Here is a 19,542-nt window from a genome sequence, read left to right as displayed (position 1 = left end):
GAGCGGCGCTTGGCTGCAAGGGCCGCATGAGGCTCCTCGGAGCTTTAATTTTGGCTTTAAATCTTACTGCATGAAGACATAACTTGAAAAAAAATATATATATTCATTATCAAAAGTTGGTCCTAACAGGAATAGTTGGATTTAGCTATGCAACTGTGCACAGAACACAATCAATGCAGTCAGTCACATTTTGAAACATTAATGCATTGTCCATCGATGCTTTAAGGCATCCAACATTGAGAAAGAGTAGCTAAAACAGAAACGGGAAACAAACCCAGTCATGGAACCAGATTCTGGAGGTTTGTAAACATTATCAGTTGGTTCATAAATGTTATGATGAGGATAATTGCTATATTTTACCCAATGCAATAGATTGTATGTCAATGATCAATTCCAGCTTGTTGTATGTATGTATATATATATATAAAAAAAAACAGAAATGGAATGCACAACATTTTTAAGCACTGCAATCAGCTGAAAATTATGCAAAGACTAATTATAATTTTGGATTTTAATCTTTCAAGACCTTTCAAAATGCTTGTCACAGCATTAACATGCGTGTTTCCTTTACAGAGTGTGTGGAGATTCATTGAAGAAGCAAAGAGTTTCAGTGGCATAGGGAATTCAAGCTTACTCGAAGCACTTGATTTCAATTCTATACAAATTTAGTTTCTGGAAATGTTGAAATCAATCTGAAACAGAAGATAAATTTGTTGAGAAATATATTTAAGAGAATAGTTACAGAAAACGTGTTGGAAATGCAACAATATTTATTACGTTTGTTAAATCTGTGAATCAACAGATTTTTATAATCCTGAAATTGCGAATAACACACTTTTAAGAAAACAAGTATGGAATCATTTCACTGTGGTTTGCTGCTATCGTATTTTCTGATCTAAATTTCCAGAGAGGGGGGAAAAGGCAACCAAATTGCAAACGTATTTCTTGGTGTGCTCGCACGCCACTGCAAATGAGTCGTCTTCATAACTGCCGACACCGAACATGACAGCAGGACATGCCTTTAACAGAACGGAGGCTATTCTACACACTGAAGACATTCCTGACATCCTGAAGGGAAATTAAGTATGGATCACAGTAAGTTATGCGATTACGCTGGAACTGAACCATGTCAGAAGTTCACTGAAGAGTTTAATTGCTATCCGTGAGATTGGATTTTGTTAGTCTCACCACATGATGGAAATTCAAAATATGAGTCCATGAAAAAGCAATTACTTGCTTTACTGCTTAAGTGTTAAGAGGCTCTCATTATCTAGTTAAAACCCTTCACAATTCTAATTCAAAGGAAGCTCTAATTTGCTTTATTTACTGTCAAACTGCAGGGCGTATTTTTTTTTTTTCCTTCTGTGGGTGAGACGCAGTTGAGTGGAGTGTTTGACTCTTATTTTCATTACAATAAAACGGCCAACAATAATTATGCTGAAAGGCTTCTTTCTTAATAAGACACAGAAAACTTTGAAAGTTTCACAAACATTTGCAAAAACCAGTTGAATGTTTAAATTAACTGAAATCCCAGTTTGATGATGAGCTCTTATTATTCATTAAAAGCATAATAGCTTAGGTAGTAGAAAGATTTCCTTTGAGTTGAAATACTATTACCAAAGCTGCCTTTATTGTTGCCTAAATGACAGAAAAAATTAAGTTGGTGACCTAAAGTAAGTCAGGTCTTGTTCTTTTAATATAAAATACACTGCATACGAATAGAATAGGATTCAATAGCTCAAAGGCAAGAACACACATTTTCCAGTTATATTGTATGGCTTAAGTTTTTAAAAAGGTAAGAAAACTGTACAACGGCATAGTCAAGCTTCCTGTCGGAAAAGTGCAACTAAATGTATGCAAATTGTGTTTACAGCTGGCAAATGTTTGTCATTATTCAAGCCACAGCTTGTAGACAGTATTGTAGTGGTCAAGGGAAACATTTAGACATCCAAACCTCTCTGAGGCTGCTTACTTAATTAGTCTAGGTTACTGTAGTGATTCAGGCTGCAGAAAGCCATTTTTCCAAGTCGAGCTGGCAGCATACCAACTCGACTTGGAATCGGCCCCTGGTGAGAATGACTTTTTGTAGAATTTCCTACTGATTGAATAATGTACTGCTTTGTTTATCAGCAGGATGTTTTATTTTTTTGTTTCTTTTCTTTTCTCTACAGTATGGCTGACACAGTGAATCCATTGTCATGTTTCTGTCTCGTTTCTCCGTGTTGCTCCAGATCACAAACACGCATTTCGGTCTATTCAGCATCTTAGACGACATACAAAGCGTCTCGTTTTGTTTAAATGAGCAGAGAAGTGTGAGGTTGAATGCTGTGGAAATGCTCCTGAATAAGACTTGTTTCGCCGCATTACACACAAATCAATAGAGGCACAATAACAAATGATCAAGTATCACGTTATGTGGCCATAGCTATCTGTCACTGAGGGGCGTGCGTGAACTCACAAATGTTTGCTGGAGCTGATTCAGTTAGGAAGATGGCACCAAAAGCAGCAGATTTTTTTCATGAACCCCCCCCCCCCCCCCCCCAAAAAAAAAAAAAAAAACAAAAACAAAAAAAAACAATCAATACAGCAACCTTGATCTTTGTTCTCTGAAGAACAGATATCATTGCATTAGGATCACCGAACGGGGAATGCAACTCGTGAAAGTGTACAAAGGAATGATAAAAATAACTGAAAGAATCTGCCATAGATTTTGTTGTTTTATATTACTCTATCAAATAATTTAATTTTCTCCAGGCTGGCTGCCACCAACAGTGTCTCATGATGGTAATATATTTTACATTTAAAAGGAGATCTACTCATATTTTAGTGGCTAAACTGAAAATATAGACCAAGACAGGAGGTGATTTGATGTTGACGCTCAAATCAAATATGATTCCTACAAAAATCTTATTTGTAGGAAATTTGTTTCCTGACTCTGACAGGAACCCAACAGTTTTGTATTTTGTTCAGCTATGTCTGTCTTTTTGTAGATTTGGCTGTATGATTGGGCACGGTGTCCCCCATTTAGTAAAACGCCAAAATGCACCTTGGTGCAAAAAGGACAGGTTCCACATCTAATTTGTGAAACTAAAAGCTTCAGTCAGTGGCCACCTTCACAGAATTTCCTACACGAATGAATTAAAAACGACGAACACTAGAGATCAGTTTCAGATTGACTGCAGCACAAAACAGGATTATTAGCAGGCTAAAAGACATGAATGAGTGTTTGTATACTGTATGTATTTAAAGGACTTAAATATTTAACAGTACTATGAAGTCCCGTCTCTAACAGAACCATTTTGCATCAACACAACTAGAGAACTAAATCAAACTCAAGTTTTTGCAGAACGGCATACATTAAAACAATGTCCCAAATTTCATTCCTTCAGCTGATTCAGGGCCAGCCCATCTCTATTTTAGTAACTTGATGCAACGTTTTACACTGACCTGTGTGTGAATGTGCGCATCCTAGATCTCCTACTGAAAGTACATGCAGTCCAAATACCCGGCGTTGGACAGCACTTGCTTTAGAGAACTAGGTTTCCTTCTAGATTTTGGCATCACTCCATAATGGAAAATAAATAGCCACTGATCAATCTAAAAGATAAAAGATTTGCTTCAGAAATCCCTGGCCTCCTGTGCACAGTTACAAACAAAGAGACGTACAGTGCAGACTGTTTAAATCTCCTTACTGCTTATGATCTTGTGGTAGGGCTATTAAATGTTCTTCAACTGGTCAGTAATTAATCACAGAGACAGTTCATGTACCACAGCCATCCTCCTGAGATATTCGGAGCTTAGCCAAAGCTTGCTAAAAATATTTCCTGTTTTAGAGGCTGAAGGTTTTTTGTTTTGTTCTGAAATTCCTGAAATTATGCTTCTTAATCTCTTTTCATCCAAACCTAGTTGTAATTTCCACTGTTGACATTATAAGTTATTTATTTCTAGATTTCTCTGACTCATACTTTTTATTTATATATAAGGCAAAAATATGCAGATAATTTCTTCCTATGTTTCCAGTCCAGAAAAAAAGTAAGAAAATGTGGAAAAGAGATGGATGGATTGTGTGTGAGGTCACTTGTTGATTCATCACGTCATCTTGTTTGCAATCCAAAAGCTTTTTTTGTTTTTTACAATTTTACTATTCTTGTGTCGTTAGAAATCTGCGATATCGTGCACCTGTGCAAGTCTATTGTTTGTGTCTTTTCCATTCTTATTTCCATCCACTGTTACATAAAAAATTATTTTATCTTTTACATTGTCTGCCCAGTCTTGCAGATCTCCTGGTACACATGATTACTGTGTGACTAGACTAATGAGTTTTGTATTGATTGTGACTTCCTTTGCACAGTCGGACCAAGATTCTTTAATTTAATCACAACCCCACAACATAACTGCATCTTTAATATATGAAACACCTGCTGTAATACCACTTCAGCTTTTGTTGTTGTTGTTGTTGTGTATTAAATTCAGCCGTGGGAATCGCAGATATTTGCCTCATTCTTCTAGTTTGACTAAATCCTACTTCCTATGGAAAACCTCACTGGTTTACAGGCAACAATATAGCAAACTGTTTTCAAGGAGATGATTTTTAAATGTCTGAAAAGGCTCCCAGAAATCAATGAAACATGCACAGTTCATACACTGGATTTGCTTGAATAACCTAGGTAATAGAAAAACTTTTATCAAAGCTTCCTCTCGCTCTGCAAATGCAGCTTTGCTCATTGGCAAGCAGGGCCATCTTTTGAGATTATCGGGAAGTGTATTGCTCAGAAGAAAAGATTTATTTCATACGCAGCTGTAATAATTAAGCAAACATCTTTCTTTCTCTACTGCAGTGTGTGACTGATATTTCAATAAGTATTAATGTGTGTTACTGAACTAATTTCACCGAAAAAATAAGTGTGCTTAGGAAAAGGAATATCAACTTTAACTGTTTGTACTTAAAACGTGACAGCAATATACAGTTTTTAGTTTGACAGCTTCCGTCAAATGAATGAACCAAAGCTAGTCAACATGTTTTTTTTAAAGTATATGAGAACTCATCTTTATGTCAACACATTTCTTGTGATGACATTAACGCATAAATTATATGCTTCATTGATTGTTTCTGTGCTATTTTCTGTTCCAGAAGTGTGAATAACGACGCTGTTGAAATGGCAATCCAGCCTTTGCTAACATTTATGCCATGCTGTTTTAAAACTCCTTTAAAAATCTCCAGCTGATGGGAAAACAAGGGCTTTGTCTCTTGTGCATCTTAATCGAGAAGACTAGCTAATTTATTTAGATAATTTCATTGAAAATTTGAAACTCGGATATTATAGATACTCATTAAACAAACACACAGTGATATCAGTCATTTTATCTGTGGCAAATTAAATCATTTGGCTTTCAGGTAGCAGCAATATAAAATTAAATTTCTTCAAAAAATGTAATATTATATAAAAACAACAAAATCAAGACTTTTAATGCGGAATCGTTCTATTGCAGCCCACTGAAAGGTAAATGTTATACAGTAAATACATTCAGTATTTGGCGACCAGGACTCATTTTGTATGACTGACCACATGAACGTGGCATGGAGCCAGTCAGCTTGTGGGGCTGCTGGGGTATGAAGGAAGCACACTTTGTTGGATCTGCTTTCTCACATCTTCCTCTCGATAATCCTTTGTGTGCTTTAACATTTCATGGTAGGTGACTGTACTGATTTTCGAATTGACTAGCAGACGAGGAAGTCTCCAAACCATCTCTGATTGTGGATTTTTTTTTTTTTTTTTTTTTGCAGTGACTCTCAAAAGTTTTTATCCCATTCTCACTTGATATCGTTTGAATCTACACCAAACTCTTCATCTGGCTTTGCCTCACGTCTCTCTTATAGTGGTGGTTATTCCTGTGGTTTTGCACCTTTTCTAACTCAACTCTCTGTGAACATGGTTAGATATGACACTCTGTGAAAAGCCTGCTGCTGCTGTTGTTTTTCAATCTTTTTTTTTGGCAAGCAGGGTACCTGGAAACCTAAAAAAAACGTTCAGTTTTTTTTTTTTTTTTTTTAGCATGCAGTTTTTACATTCACTTCAAATTCACCTGCTACTAAATATATAGTACATAATATATCCCCCAGTGGTTATTTGTATATGTTCCCAAACATATGTAAGGATTTTAATTCTAGCAAAGTGTGAAGATTCTTTTTGAATTTTTACGCCAATTTTCATTCAGTCATTTTTTAAAATACTTAACAGAGGGAGGAAAAATATTTCACTATAACAAGTGGAGCACAGGTGAAAGATCATTAATTTTGCTTTCAGCGTACACAAGTGGATGTGATCTGATATCTATATTTCTGTCTTAAAGCATAATTTCTGCCTCAGGTGAATATTTTTTAGATAGAGAGGCGTACATGCACGCATCTGTTTATCTTGAATTATTACCACAATGTTTATACATGCTCTTTATAAAGTGTACAGCCATGTTTATGTCTTTAATTACATTTTAAAGGATTAGTACCCTGTTCTTATCCTGCTTCTCTTGAAGTTCATCACTTCAGAGCTTCTAATTATCTCCTTAATTTTCAATCAGAACATTTGGAGTTAATGCACTATCTAATTATTACAGCACATATCATCATGTTTTTGCTTTAATGTCCTCGGTTAACTGGGTTTTTAAGCTGATTCCTCTAGAGGACCAGAGAACGGTTCCTCTTGAAGTTCAGGGAGATGCCCAGGCTTATACTCCCTAAGGTCTGCAATGCTGATAATGTTCTCTCTCCAATGAGAGTCAATAGGAAGCGGATTGAGAACTGCTGCGTTTGTCTCTCTCACGCTCCTTTCGCAATCCCAATCATCCACCTGGATTTTCCACTGCCAGACCTTCAGCCCTCACCTCAGTGCATCCTTCAGACAAAGACTTGGCTGTCTTTGTGAACTACCGAGGTAGATGTGGGGAGCTTATTAATTGGAGGATGAATGAAATTACTTCAGTCGTACACAACACTTTCCAGGACCCTCAAAAATGCTTTACAATGAAATTAGCCATTCCCATTCACGCACATATTCACACACTGATGATGGCAAGCTATTGGATAATAGCCACAGCTGCCCTAGGGGCCGTCTGACAGAAGGGAGGCTTCCCATATCATGCCATCGGCTGTGGATTTTATTAACATACTCAGACCTGATGATCATTATGTACGCATCTGTCTTTCAAACATGTTAAAAATGATGCTTGCTTCAAAGGGCATTCAACTGTGAATGCACTGTACCAGTTATAGATATAGACAAAGAAAACGCTGAAACTGTAAAAGCCAAGTTAACATGAATGATGGCTTATTGGATGATGCTAGATGATGTAAGAGGGGTGGGTGTAAAAATAAGTTCATGCTACTACCCACTCCTATCAGCGTGCAAATATTATTTTACTGTCATTTTTCTTTTGTTTACTTTTGTTTTACATTTATTTTGTTTGTATCTTGCTTTTATTCTTTTATTACACTACGTTCAATAAAGTCAAACTCAAACCAGAAGTCAGGTTTGAAAGACAGATCTCCAGGAGGGTGGAGCATATTCGCCAGTCCATCATCAGGCAACACCCCAGCACAAACATAGTCACACTTAAAGACAATTTAGAGAGACCAATAAACCTTGCAGACATGTTTTTGAACTGTGGGAGGAAGTCGAAGTACCCGGTGAGAAGCCTTGTATGCACAGGAAGAACATCGTATTGTTTTATATAGATTTTTTTTTAAGTTTAGAAAATTCTTTGAATCATTAACTGGCTTCAGGTCTTTGTATTTAATCTAAAGACATTTTTTAGAACTCTTGTAACCATTTTGCTGACAAATTTTGTTTGAAGCATCTACAACTCCAGTTGATGGGATTAAAGGAAACTAAGGAAGTTTTTCTATTGTGTTCACTTTACACTGATCACAGCAAGTTTCTGTTTTCTCCCTGCCTCTTGCCATCCGCACCTCCTCACTTGAAACAGACAATGAAATAAAACCCTTTTCTGCTCAATCGCTCCAGTGGACGACGCACTGAGACCCATTTGACGACGCACTAAATGATTTTTATTTTCTGGTGGAAAAAGAGGGTCTGGAACCAATTTTTCACTGGCGCAAAGAGGGCAAAGGCAGGTTTTGGTATGGCAGTTGATAAATGACTGGTGGGAGGTAATCCATCTGCTGCATCAACAAGGAATAGGATTGTCTACTGTGAAAAAAAAAAAAATATATATATATAAAAAAATCACAGTTGGAGGCGGATTCCTATAAAGTCTGAACATGCTGTGGAGTACAGTAACATGTTTGTGTCTGCGTGTTTGAGCGAGCGATGGAGTGAGTGTCTTTCAATCTTTCTCACTTTTTTTGCTTCGTTTCTCTAGTTCACGCACACACACACACACACACACACACAAAGAATGGCCATGTGCCATCTTGCCTAAATACCAACTATCTATCATCCGTGATATTTCATATATTTTAAATTCAATAAGCCAATATGATTTATGTAGTGGCTCGGGGGGCTTCGATACTTTGAGATTTAAGGCTAGAGACAGTAAAATGCATTAAGTAGTTCTTTGTTCTTTGTGTGTTTTCACTGACCAGGAACAGCATCTGAGGACTTCAGGTCTTTTGTGTTTGATCCTGTACAAAATCACATTTCCATTGCATCCAACTCTTTAATATTAAATTCAATATCCTGCAAAATGACCCTAGGGTGTACTCTGATACATCCAACTGCATTTGTTGTGAATTTCTTTTTACCACTAGTGAACTTTGCACATTAATGTTTTCAGTTTCTTCTTCTCAGTAAGGAATCACTATCATGTTTAAATATCAATATAGTTTGAAAATAAAACAAATTATGTAGAACCATCAAAATCAATCTTAGAGATATTTTAAATATTTCATTTTTCAAAAATATGTTATTATAGTTTTATAAATAAATAATGTAAAATATAATTTTCAGATAAAACCTATATCTTGTTTTATAGGTTATATGTATTGATAATTTTATATCAATACATATAACCGTTTGTCCATCCATCTCTCCATGACCCAATGGTTATGTAAACATGACTGTTTTACCATGTGGCCATTTAATAAGTTTCAGATTTATATTAAATTTATCTCATTGTGAGAAATAACTGTCAAATTGTGATTTTTTTTTTTGTCTTCCCAGATTTTGACCATAGTTTTTTATTTCAAGTTTTGCTTCATGATATCTCCACCTCAGTCAAGAACACATTCAGTCCACCTGTCTGCCTTTGGATTGGTGCTATTGCTTGGTTGTACTCAAGACACAGAAAAAAAAAAAGTGCATTTCTTTCTGCTGTTTATATTTTTTATTCATGCACCTACCTTTTGCAATAACGGCGTTCTTCAGCTGCTCCTGGTCCAGGAAATAAACAGCAGGAGAATAATAAGATTCACATTCAAAAGTCTCCCTCTGAGTTGCTTCCACAGCTACAAAGCACTCAGAGGAAGAAGTGGTCCACATGTAACTGTGTATTCTCACAGTACGACTGCAAATACAGTAAAAGTGGCTGTGTGTGCGTGACTGCATACAGTTGTGGTCTGAAACGTACTTACACTCATTATAGGCTTCAATTTGGTGCTTTAAAAAATGATTTGAGCCTTTTTTTGATTGGAATGAAAACGTGCAACTGCAATAATTATTTTAATAAATGTCTAATAAGGTTTAGTTTATTGTAATCTATACGGTGCACTAACGATAAAAAAACCATCATCAAGCTTGACAACTATTTTTTTTTTATAAAGTCTGAAACATCGTCTTTTCTTCTCCAAGCATGTCTCTACCTTTTGTGGCTTAATAGCTCAAATTTTTTTCCTGATCTAAACATTTCGCCAGGAGGCATTTGACTTGGCAGTGCGACCCACTGCCTAAACGATTTACCTTCTTTCTTAGTCTGTCCTCTCTCATTCAGTTCTCTGTGGATGACGATGCTGGTGTTTTAGCAGCTTGACAGGTTCAAGATTTCAAACCAATGTTTGAATGTCCAAACCAATTTCCTTTCATTTCATGGTGACAGTTTGTGTCAGACGGTTGAAAATTGGACACAAATGGGTGCTCCAACACAAATTGAAACTTGTGTTTTGGAAGGGCTACAACTGGCTAACATTAAGTTAAGGACCACGACCTCAACACTGTGGGGAAATTTGAGGATTTTACAAGAAAAGTGTGGTCAAGGCTGGCAAAACCGATGAACTTTAACAACTGTAACAAGAGAAGAGGTGCCTTTTATTGGACTAGAGGCGTGGTCATATTTAAGGGCTCTAGGAAGAACCCAGAGTACATGAAAGAGAGGCCGGGATTCGAACCCAGAACCTTCTTGTGGCAAGGCAACAGTCCTACCAGCTGCACCTCTCTGCAGACTTCTTACTGCAGACAATGCTTTCTAAAAGTATATTTCTCTTAATAATCTCAAAGCAATTTGAAGTTTTTGTAACATCGCACACATTTTAATTAGTATGTGGCATCTTTCAGCTTTTCTTCAACAACTGACTTGTGTCTAAAAGCTTTGAAAATATATGCTTACAGCTGTTGCTGCGTACCACATGGCTATTCCTTTTGAAAACCTTTTCAGTTTTAATGACACTTTCAAATAAATGATCTAAACTATTAAAAAGTGTTGTTCAGTTGTAGTTGTAAGCCAACTCTGTGACTAGACTGAAGAAACATTACATTGTCATTTGTTCAAGTTCCTTTGGAGGGTTTTTAATCTCTAATTCTGTGAATCTAAACCGCTTGAAGTAGGCAGTTCCCACGGGCTTTGAGTTGGATATTTGATTCTGGTTTTTTGTTACCCATTACCTCCAAGGAATTTGCATAATTTTTCACAGTATTCCTTTTTTTCCTAACTGTTTTTCAATTTGTATTGTTGATTTTGACTTACTGCTTTGTTTCTTTGTTGTTCTCAGAGAAATCCCGCACTCTGTACTTAGTGCTTCAAACACTAAGTACAGAGCTTACCTTCTTGTTGATTCAATCAGGTTTCTTTCTTGGAAGAATTTGGTAATGAAATGATTTCTTTTGTCTTTAGAAGAATTAACCTTGGAGCTCGTAAGAGGAAATAATGTCTCCATATCTTACTGGACATGAGTGGAACGGTGGTGTGCAGACGGGGCTTTCTTTTGTATTTGCGTGGGCACTATTTTTTTTTTTTTGGTTGTTTTTCAGTGAGAGCACCTCGAGAGGCGTGTTGCAACACAAATCCCCAGCAGTACATGAGATGAAGAAAACAAATGAGCACTTTTCCTGTTTTCTGTGCTGAAAGTGGAGTCTCTGTGTGCTCTTTTTCTACCTCAGCAGGGGAAGGTGTAGATGTGTAGGCCTCTGTGAACTGTTTTTTTTTTTTTTCTCCCTGTTTGTGAGCCTTTTCAATGTATTTGCCTTTGAAAGGGAGGGAATGGAGATAGTATTTTGTAACCTTAACCTCAATATTTAAATTCACATCATTTCTATCATGTGTTTTACTTTTAAATCAGGCAGAGAGCAGTTCAAATGTGTAATTTCTATTATTCTAATGTAATATCCCTTTGTCTTGGAAAGGTGCAGTGACAGAAGGACCTTAGTCACAAGATAACAAGGTTCCCACGGAAATAAAGGTATCTTGCACACATACATACACACACCTACGTGTATAGACACTGTAGCGGGGTCTCTCTCTCTCTGTCTCTTTTAGTGCTAGACCAAACCTGTAACCCCAATAGGAGCAGTGGGTCCCCACAACATAATGTGTGTTAGGAAACTGGTCCTTAAAATGCATACGACCATACACACATAATATTGCTAATTTGGATATATTAGACTGTTATGCACACTTACAAAATATATATTTGTTGAATCAAATGGGTGGGAAGAAAATAAATTCCCCAATGGGGTGACGTGTTTAAGGCACTGTTGTGTGAAAATCTCTAGACCATGTCACCTTAATTTTAACATCAGAAAACCCTCAAAACCAATCCAGCATTTCCCCTGGTACAGGAGAATTTTATTTTCCTAACTAAATCCTTTAATGAAGAATGATGTTTTTTTTAATTAAATTTTGCTTTTATCCCCTTCAGTTGCAAATTACTTTATTACTTCTCTTATGTGACTTGATAACAGTGTTTTAGAAGGACCCATTTTCACAGTCATTGAGGGCGAGGCAACTAAAACGTTTCTGCACAACTGTTCTTTTAGCGGCTGTGTAGACGCACACAGCAGCAACCTGTTTGTTTGACCAAATAAGAATCTACAATACAGAATGAATATCAGATTTTGCATTTGTGACCAGTTTATTTCGATTATTAAACGCGCTGCTAATAAACACTTGGAGAGAAATGCCAAAGAGAGAGTCACTTTCTAGCTACTTCCTCTCCATTTGTTACTGATCACAGATAATAAACCAGTTATCATTCTGATCAGAAATTCAATCACTCCTTTTCTCTCTCTCGGTGTTTGAAATTCCTTAACTATAACACAGAATACTCAATTGTCGGTTTAGTAGAAGACAAAAGGGGGCGTCTGTGCTCCTGTAAAAAATGATACAAAAATATTTCTCATTGTTTTATTAACAAAAATGAAATATATTATTACTTTTGCTTGATCTAAAACAAAAAAAAAAAAAAGGTTTAACCCTATTTAATGTCATACAGTGAGAATGTCTTTTATGACCTGCATATCTGGTTTCATTACATACATCCTGGATTGTATGCATATTTTTAATTTTGTTTGTGTGGCTGCACAAAACGAGAAGGCTAGCAGATGGGGGTGTAGGGCTACACATAAAGGCTTTCCTTATTTGTGACTAACAAATAAAGAGAGCCTACATCCTCAGCCCACATTATTTTGTGACAAACAATTAAAACTCCACCTACTTAAAGAATATGCAGAATCCCAACAGCAGCTGCTTTAGGGTTAATGACTTATGCTAATTTTCCGGAGAGTCAGCTAGCTTGTTTTAGCACAGTTAGCCGACTCCCTCGTTAAAGAAATCTCTGAGCTGTTTTAGCTTGTCACATGATACTTCTTGTAGAAATCAATCACTGTGTTTCATTAGCTCTTTCTGCACTGGGAGTGTGATGCATTACCTTTCTTAATTACTCATGGGTGAAGCAGCTTGGTAATCTTAATCTGTTAATTAAATTTTCAGCTCATGGATCTGACAAAATAGACCTGAAACCTGTTATGTTTGCATGCTGGATGAGGGAGATAATTCACACAGATTTCAAGTTCTAATCGGAGATTATCAGGGGTCCCAGGCACGAAAGTTCAAAGCATGTTTTTTTTTTTTTTATTAGTAATTTTATGGATAATGAGATTAAATATGTTATTTTTTTTTTTTCTATTAAGAGGATTAACATCAGATGCCTATGGTGTAGAGCCTCTGACTGTTTATCATACAGTCAGACAGGACAAATGGTATTGCCACGAGAATATTAATCACCTCTTTCTGTTTAATGCAGTCATTTAATTTATGGCTCAGTGGATAATACCAGAGTGCAATGATTTGTTTTACTGGCATGTTACACATTTTATAGAAAAATGGTCCACTTTAAGGTTTAAAACCTTAAACTTTTAAGGTTTATTTAAAAGTTTATGTTTGTCTCTGTAGTGCTGATCTAACAGTTTTGTGGCATCGAAGCTTCTGTAAACCGTTCCTATTAAAGTGACACATTCATCAGATAGAGGTGTTTTCACTAGAGGTTTTGGATTTATTTCCGTCTGCAAAATAAGGTTGTTTTGTTTGTTTGTTTGTTGTTTTTTTTTAATATATAAACCAAGCATAGTTTATGAGTGTTTTGATCTTTAACATATAAGGCTAGAAAACGGTAATCGCATCTTAATTTGACTTCTGATTTGATTAGAGATTTGTTTTGTGGAGATATAAACGACAGTAAAGCAGGTTAACAGTTTAGGGAATAAACTTCTCTGCTGTTGTAATGGAATAATTAGAGGCTGTCAATAGTAGCAGAGTGAGGGATGGTAATTAAAGATAATGGTGAGTCAAGAGGAAGGACAGAAACCAGAATAGCTGTTGAATCAGTGTCAGCCTTTCTGTTTTCTTGCTCCTCTTGTTGATAAACAGAAGGAAACAATCCACTAACAGAATAAATCCTCGTCTTGAATCCGTTAATTTTCCGCAATTAAGTGAATGTTGTTTTCTGTTTCTGATTATCAGTAGATTTGGATTTAATTTTAAATGAATTGATCTTGAATTGATTTCTTTTAAAAGACCTTAACTCAACCACGCCTTACAGGTTACAATGCTCTGAAAGTCTGAATTGCTGGTCATACATCAAAGAGCTTCCTTTGACTTCCTTTATCTTGGTTGTATTAAATGAATTTGTCCTGAACCATTTTAAATTAAAAATCATTACATAACTCCCCGCCATAACCTCACACTCACACTGAACACCAGATGGCACTTGTTTATTTATTGTGTATTGTGCATATTTAATTGCATTTATTAAATGTCACAGTTAGCTGTAAACCATAGTGATTGCACACCTTTGAACTTGTCATATGTTTACTGCTTACTTACACCCGTAACTAAAGGCGAGTGTGAAAAATTTTCACACAACTGATTAAGTACAAGCGAATGAGGTATTCAAGCTCTTACCCGTCATCATTACCAGCCATTCTTGCATTGATTTGGTGTGGAGTACTTTAGATGGTATCGACATGTACACTCTTTCTGCCATGACAGCGCAAAACATATGAGTGTTCTCCTGGATCAGCTTGTTGCAAGTACATCGTTAGGCTAACGGCCTAAATTTGTCTCTCACTTTGCTTCTGGTTCTCCTGAATTTAACCCACTGAGGGACATGGAAGGATATTTCTATTGTACTCTGTTTATGCTGCAAGTACTTTTTTTTTTTTTTGTTAAAACCCCCAAAAACAGTCGGGGAAAAAATGACCACCTTGTCAAATGTGTTTTTTCTTTAAACAGTTCAGTAGTTTTTTTGTTTGTTTGTTTGTTTATACTCGTTCATGAAAAGTGAGCAAAGACCAACACAGATGGAGAGAGGGAGAGTATGGAAAGAGACAAGTCTGCACTGAACTGAGAGAAGAGGTGAGAGCGACGGCAGTGGAAGCCTTTGATCTTGGGTTTCTAATCAATGGGGATTATAGTCTGCCTGCCTGTGTCGGTGCTGATTATTGCAGCAGGATCAGGGGATGGTAGATGTCGAAAACTGCAGCACAAAAATACACAACTGCGCCATCATGTCTTCTGTATTTGACTACATGCTTGCACTTTTTATTGGTGCTATTAATTCAATTTGAACAAATATTTGGAAAGATTATGCAGGCGTGTATCACAGCTAAGCATAGTTTTTAGATATTGTGTTGTGGAAATAATACTGTGGCCTATGTGATTATGTGGCTCATGTCCCAGCGATTTGACTCGTGTCGGATGGAAAAACAGTATAAAGCAATGCTACGGAAAATAAGTCTCCAACATGTAGATGGATAAACTTTAGTGTCCTTAAATCTACATAGTTTTGAGGTCTGCTGGAAGCAGCCAAATATTTCTGTTTGTCTGTGAGGTGAAGGATTTTTATTTTTTTTCAAGTTTTTCTTTTGTTTAGAATTGTGTGTACCGCTTTGACTTGCCAAGGATTATCCACACATTGTACACAGAATTGTAAAGCATGATGCAAACAATGCATGATAGTATAACAATGGCAGAAAGAGCACTAAAACATGATTGGAAACAACTATTCTTTAAGGGACCTTTGTTTTATTTATAGCTGCTGCCTTAGCAGCGGTTGGATTTTATTATATTTCTGCTTTGTTTTTTCTTCTCTCTGTTACATCTCTGCAGTGGAAAACAGTCGGAGCTTTCTTTCACTGTGGCAGGCTCTCTCCTAATGAAGAGGACCTTTTGTATCATCTCCTGACCAGGCTATTCTTGGAACTGATAGCATCAAAATCAGATGTCCTGGAACAGAGATGTAGCAAAGATAACGCCTTCAGTCTGACCTCCCATTTCCCCGTGTCGAAGGGTTTTCCATTTGACCTAAAGTTGGCGCGATCGATAGAGGATGTCTTAACTGGCTCTCCCTTTTTCTTAAGTACCTGATATTTCCTTAAAACATTACTGCTTGAACGATTCAAGCAGTAATGTTTCTCTACAAATCCGGTACAAGATAATTTCCATCGATCTCTCTATAGAAGATGCGGTGCGTGTGTAAAGTTTTCCCAGCGTTTTTTAAACTTCCCAGTCAGATTAAATAAATTACTCACTCGTATTCGATTTCTAAATTTCCTATTCGTAAATGTATAAGTTACAATAAATAAATCCAGATACAGCACAATTTATTTGTCTATTTTTCATAAATATTTGTTTTGCTATGATCAGTTTCACTTGATCATAAAGTCTCCGGGTCCTGAAGATTTCAAGATGTCCAGAGCAGGGCTGCCTTTGTGTCTCAAGCCTTAACTCATGAAAGCTTAAAATGCTCATGTGTAACTGGGCACTCGTCCAACAAATCCCTTAAAGGTAATGAACAATATTTACAAGCGACGCACTCATTTCATGGCTGCCAGTAAAGTAATGTGCAAAGGCCAGCTGGTGTAAGAGAAAACTGCTTTGACAGTTATAGATCAGATCAGATCCACCCTAAAGCATAACATGCTAATAGTGTACGTTTATTGGGAAGTAAAAATGTTAACGCAACACAGTTAACACAACTTAATTTCAAGGAACTCGGCACATTGTTCAATACTTTACATTTGAGGATAAAATGTTTCACAGATTGAGTTTAAGATGTAGTTTTTATTTTATTTGATCAAAAACCAGAGTGAAACCAAAAGCAAACTTTACCTTTTTTTTTTTCTTTTTTTTTTTTATTGGTGTGATTTGCATGTGTGTGAATAGCATTGCCCTAGTGTGTGAATACACTCAAGTGAAACCTGGTGCAGACCAAACATCTGCACCAACTGGTGCAGTTCACAGACTGGCCTCCATCCGAACCAACCACAGAAAACGTGAGCCTTTTTGGACTTCACATGCCACCGTTTTCTGGGCATCTGAGTGAAAACGAGACCTTCAGCGTTGCTTACGCTAGTGCAGCATGTATTGGTTGTACTGAAATCCGATCTGTTTTCTGCTTATTGATGCCGTTGCCAGCGTGATGTGGGTAAGGGCACGCAGAGCATCTTTCTCATTCAGCTCACAGCGTGCGTTTCCAAAATTAGAAATTCCACTGCGAAACAAGCATGGTATGATATGCTCTTGACATTTGAAACGATATTACAGTTGTAGTGAAAGCACAAATGTGCACAACAGAAAAGACTTTAGTAGGACTTCCAAGTTTGTTTTCCTCCAGGGTCTGACCAAAGTGCTTTCCTGGTGTGCATACACCTTAGCAAACAAAGATCAATTGACTAATTAAGGTCTATACAGGCGAGTTTGGTTAATATGTTCTCCAGCGCAAACGTAACATTTTGAGTGCATCTCAAATCGATCGACTTTTTTCAGTTTTCTGAAGGACATTTATAAATAAACAAAAATGTAATATTTTGTATTTATCGGTTTCCAACTAAACAGTAGTTTTAGAAATGTTATTAAAGGAGAAAAGAATCACTGGTACTTTCTGTCAATAGTCATAAAATAAAACATCACTACTTGCACTTCAAAGTAACCCTGTTTTCTGTTGTTTTTTTTTTGTTTTGTTTTTTTTTTTAGCCATTGAGTTGTTTGTTTGGTAATTAAATACAATTCCCGCTGAGTCCAGGGAGCATTTCTTCACTTGCTTTCCTGGTATCATTTCGACAGCCTTAACACAAGCACATGTCAATTGTTTTGATCCCTTGTAGTTTCTTTATCATCAGCGAACAGCTTATGGTATTTGATTGTCATAGCATTTCTGTGTCACTTCAGCTCGCCTTTTAAATCGCATAAAGAGAGGCGACAGACAGACGGCAGATACCAAAGGTGGAAAAAGGATTATGTATTTCTTCCTTCCCCATTTATTGCATATGAAAGATACTGGAGAATGTGTTGTCATTTTAGTCTCACAAGAGACAAAAGCCTTTGAAAGTGGAAGATGAAAGGAGAGGCTCATGAGAAAGATTTGGAGAGGGACCAACACACAACAGCTCACAAGGTGACAGAGAGGAGGTTTTTGATGTATTTTTTTTTTAAGGTCATGCCTGAACAAAAAGATATAGGGGAAGAGAACTGAGTGAAGCTTTAGAAAATTGGCAGAGCTCTACAAATGGTGGCAAAAGGTATACACTATTTGAATGTACGCAGGTTTGAATGCAAAAATAAAAAAAAGAGTAAAATTTCTAAGGAAATTTCTCACATAAGGTATAGTAGAAAAATCAGCATCTCTTATAACTTCCTCTGACTAACTTAACGTTTATCAAGATTTCCAGTGCTTCTTAGTTGATTCTAATTACTCCACATGTTCCTAAAAATAAGACAAATTGAGAAAAGAAGGAAACTGGTAGGCCTACCACTACAAACTATCTCAGGATTAATGCAAGGAATGTTCTTAAAAAATTGATAGTAATTATCGTAATCCCCTCCAGCATTGTGTATCTGCCTTGTGTTGTATTGTACAGCCCTCATAGATGTGACATTTTTTTAAGAATGCTAATGTTATCATGCAGTGTGAGCAGAGCTGAGACCTTGAGTCTAAGTAGTGCTGTTAAAATTCATGTTATTCAGACAGATTTTTTTTTTCTTTTTGTAAATGAGAAAACTGGATAGTTAAACCATTTTGTGATTGCTTTTGTACCTTTGATTATTATTCATGATTGTGTTAAACTTTTAAATGAGTATTCTGTTTTGTGCTGTGATTATAAATTTGATTCTCACAAGGTCGATATAGTTACAATGACAATGTTTTTGTTTTAACTATCATAAAATTAGTTTTTGTTTTTTTTAAGGACCTTGGATGATTTTCTGTGGATGTGTCTGCTTCTAGGTTTGAGTTAATTCAAAGGTTTTCACACAAGAGTTAACTATCCTTTTCCAACTCATCATCTTGAGTGGATCCTGATTCTTACTGCCTTCCAATTTCTCCATTAACAAAATATTCAAGAGTGAAATATCAAAAGTTATTTGTTTCCTTTAATTTCTTCTGCACATGTGAGCATCCAATCTGTTATTTTTTATTTTGTTTTATATATATACTGATGACTGGATGGTGGGCAGTGACCACCTGACCTTTAGAAGATGTTAAATATGCCCACAACATGCATCTAATGGCTTTAATCAATGTAACAGTGCTCTTTTACATCACCAATCAACTGATCATACACTTAATCGATTGATCCTTTCTTAAATATTATCTTTTTTGCGGGTGTTGCAGAGGATATATATTTATATATATATATATAAATATATATATATATATTTATATATATATATATATATATATATATATATATATATATATATATATATATATATATATATATATATATATATATATATATATATATATATATTTCAGTTACTGATCAAACGCTAAACCTAAATGCTAATAATGCCTGAAGAGGAAAGCAGGACTGGTGGGTCAAA

General features: G+C 36.2%; 1 protein-coding gene and 1 long non-coding RNA gene across 4 annotated transcripts in view; one reads left to right on the top strand and one right to left on the bottom strand.

Moving 5' to 3' along the window:
- Positions 1-16,770, bottom strand: part of LOC106954855 (uncharacterized) — a 27,191-nt gene extending 10,421 nt beyond the window's left edge. Inside the window, exons 1-3 of the long non-coding RNA XR_001426441.1 lie at positions 16,760-16,770; positions 8,868-8,880; positions 4,540-4,543 (exon numbers count right to left, since the gene is read on the bottom strand). This is a non-coding gene — a long non-coding RNA (uncharacterized LOC106954855). The remainder of the gene's footprint in view (positions 1-4,539; positions 4,544-8,867; positions 8,881-16,759) is intronic.
- tnr (tenascin R (restrictin, janusin)) overlaps positions 11,548-19,542 on the top strand; it is a 110,141-nt gene continuing 102,146 nt past the window's right edge. For all 3 annotated transcript variants that reach the window (XM_015044657.1, XM_015044658.1, XM_015044656.1), the window contains exon 1: positions 11,548-11,623. The gene's annotated coding sequence lies outside the window, so the exon portion shown is untranslated. The remainder of the gene's footprint in view (positions 11,624-19,542) is intronic.

This window comes from Poecilia latipinna, unplaced genomic scaffold (genome assembly GCF_001443285.1).
Source record: "Poecilia latipinna isolate Pla-1442-1.1 unplaced genomic scaffold, P_latipinna-1.0 Scaffold685, whole genome shotgun sequence".
NCBI classification, from domain to species: Eukaryota; Metazoa; Chordata; class Actinopteri; order Cyprinodontiformes; family Poeciliidae; genus Poecilia; species Poecilia latipinna.
This window is presented reverse-complemented; position numbering and strand designations above follow the sequence as displayed.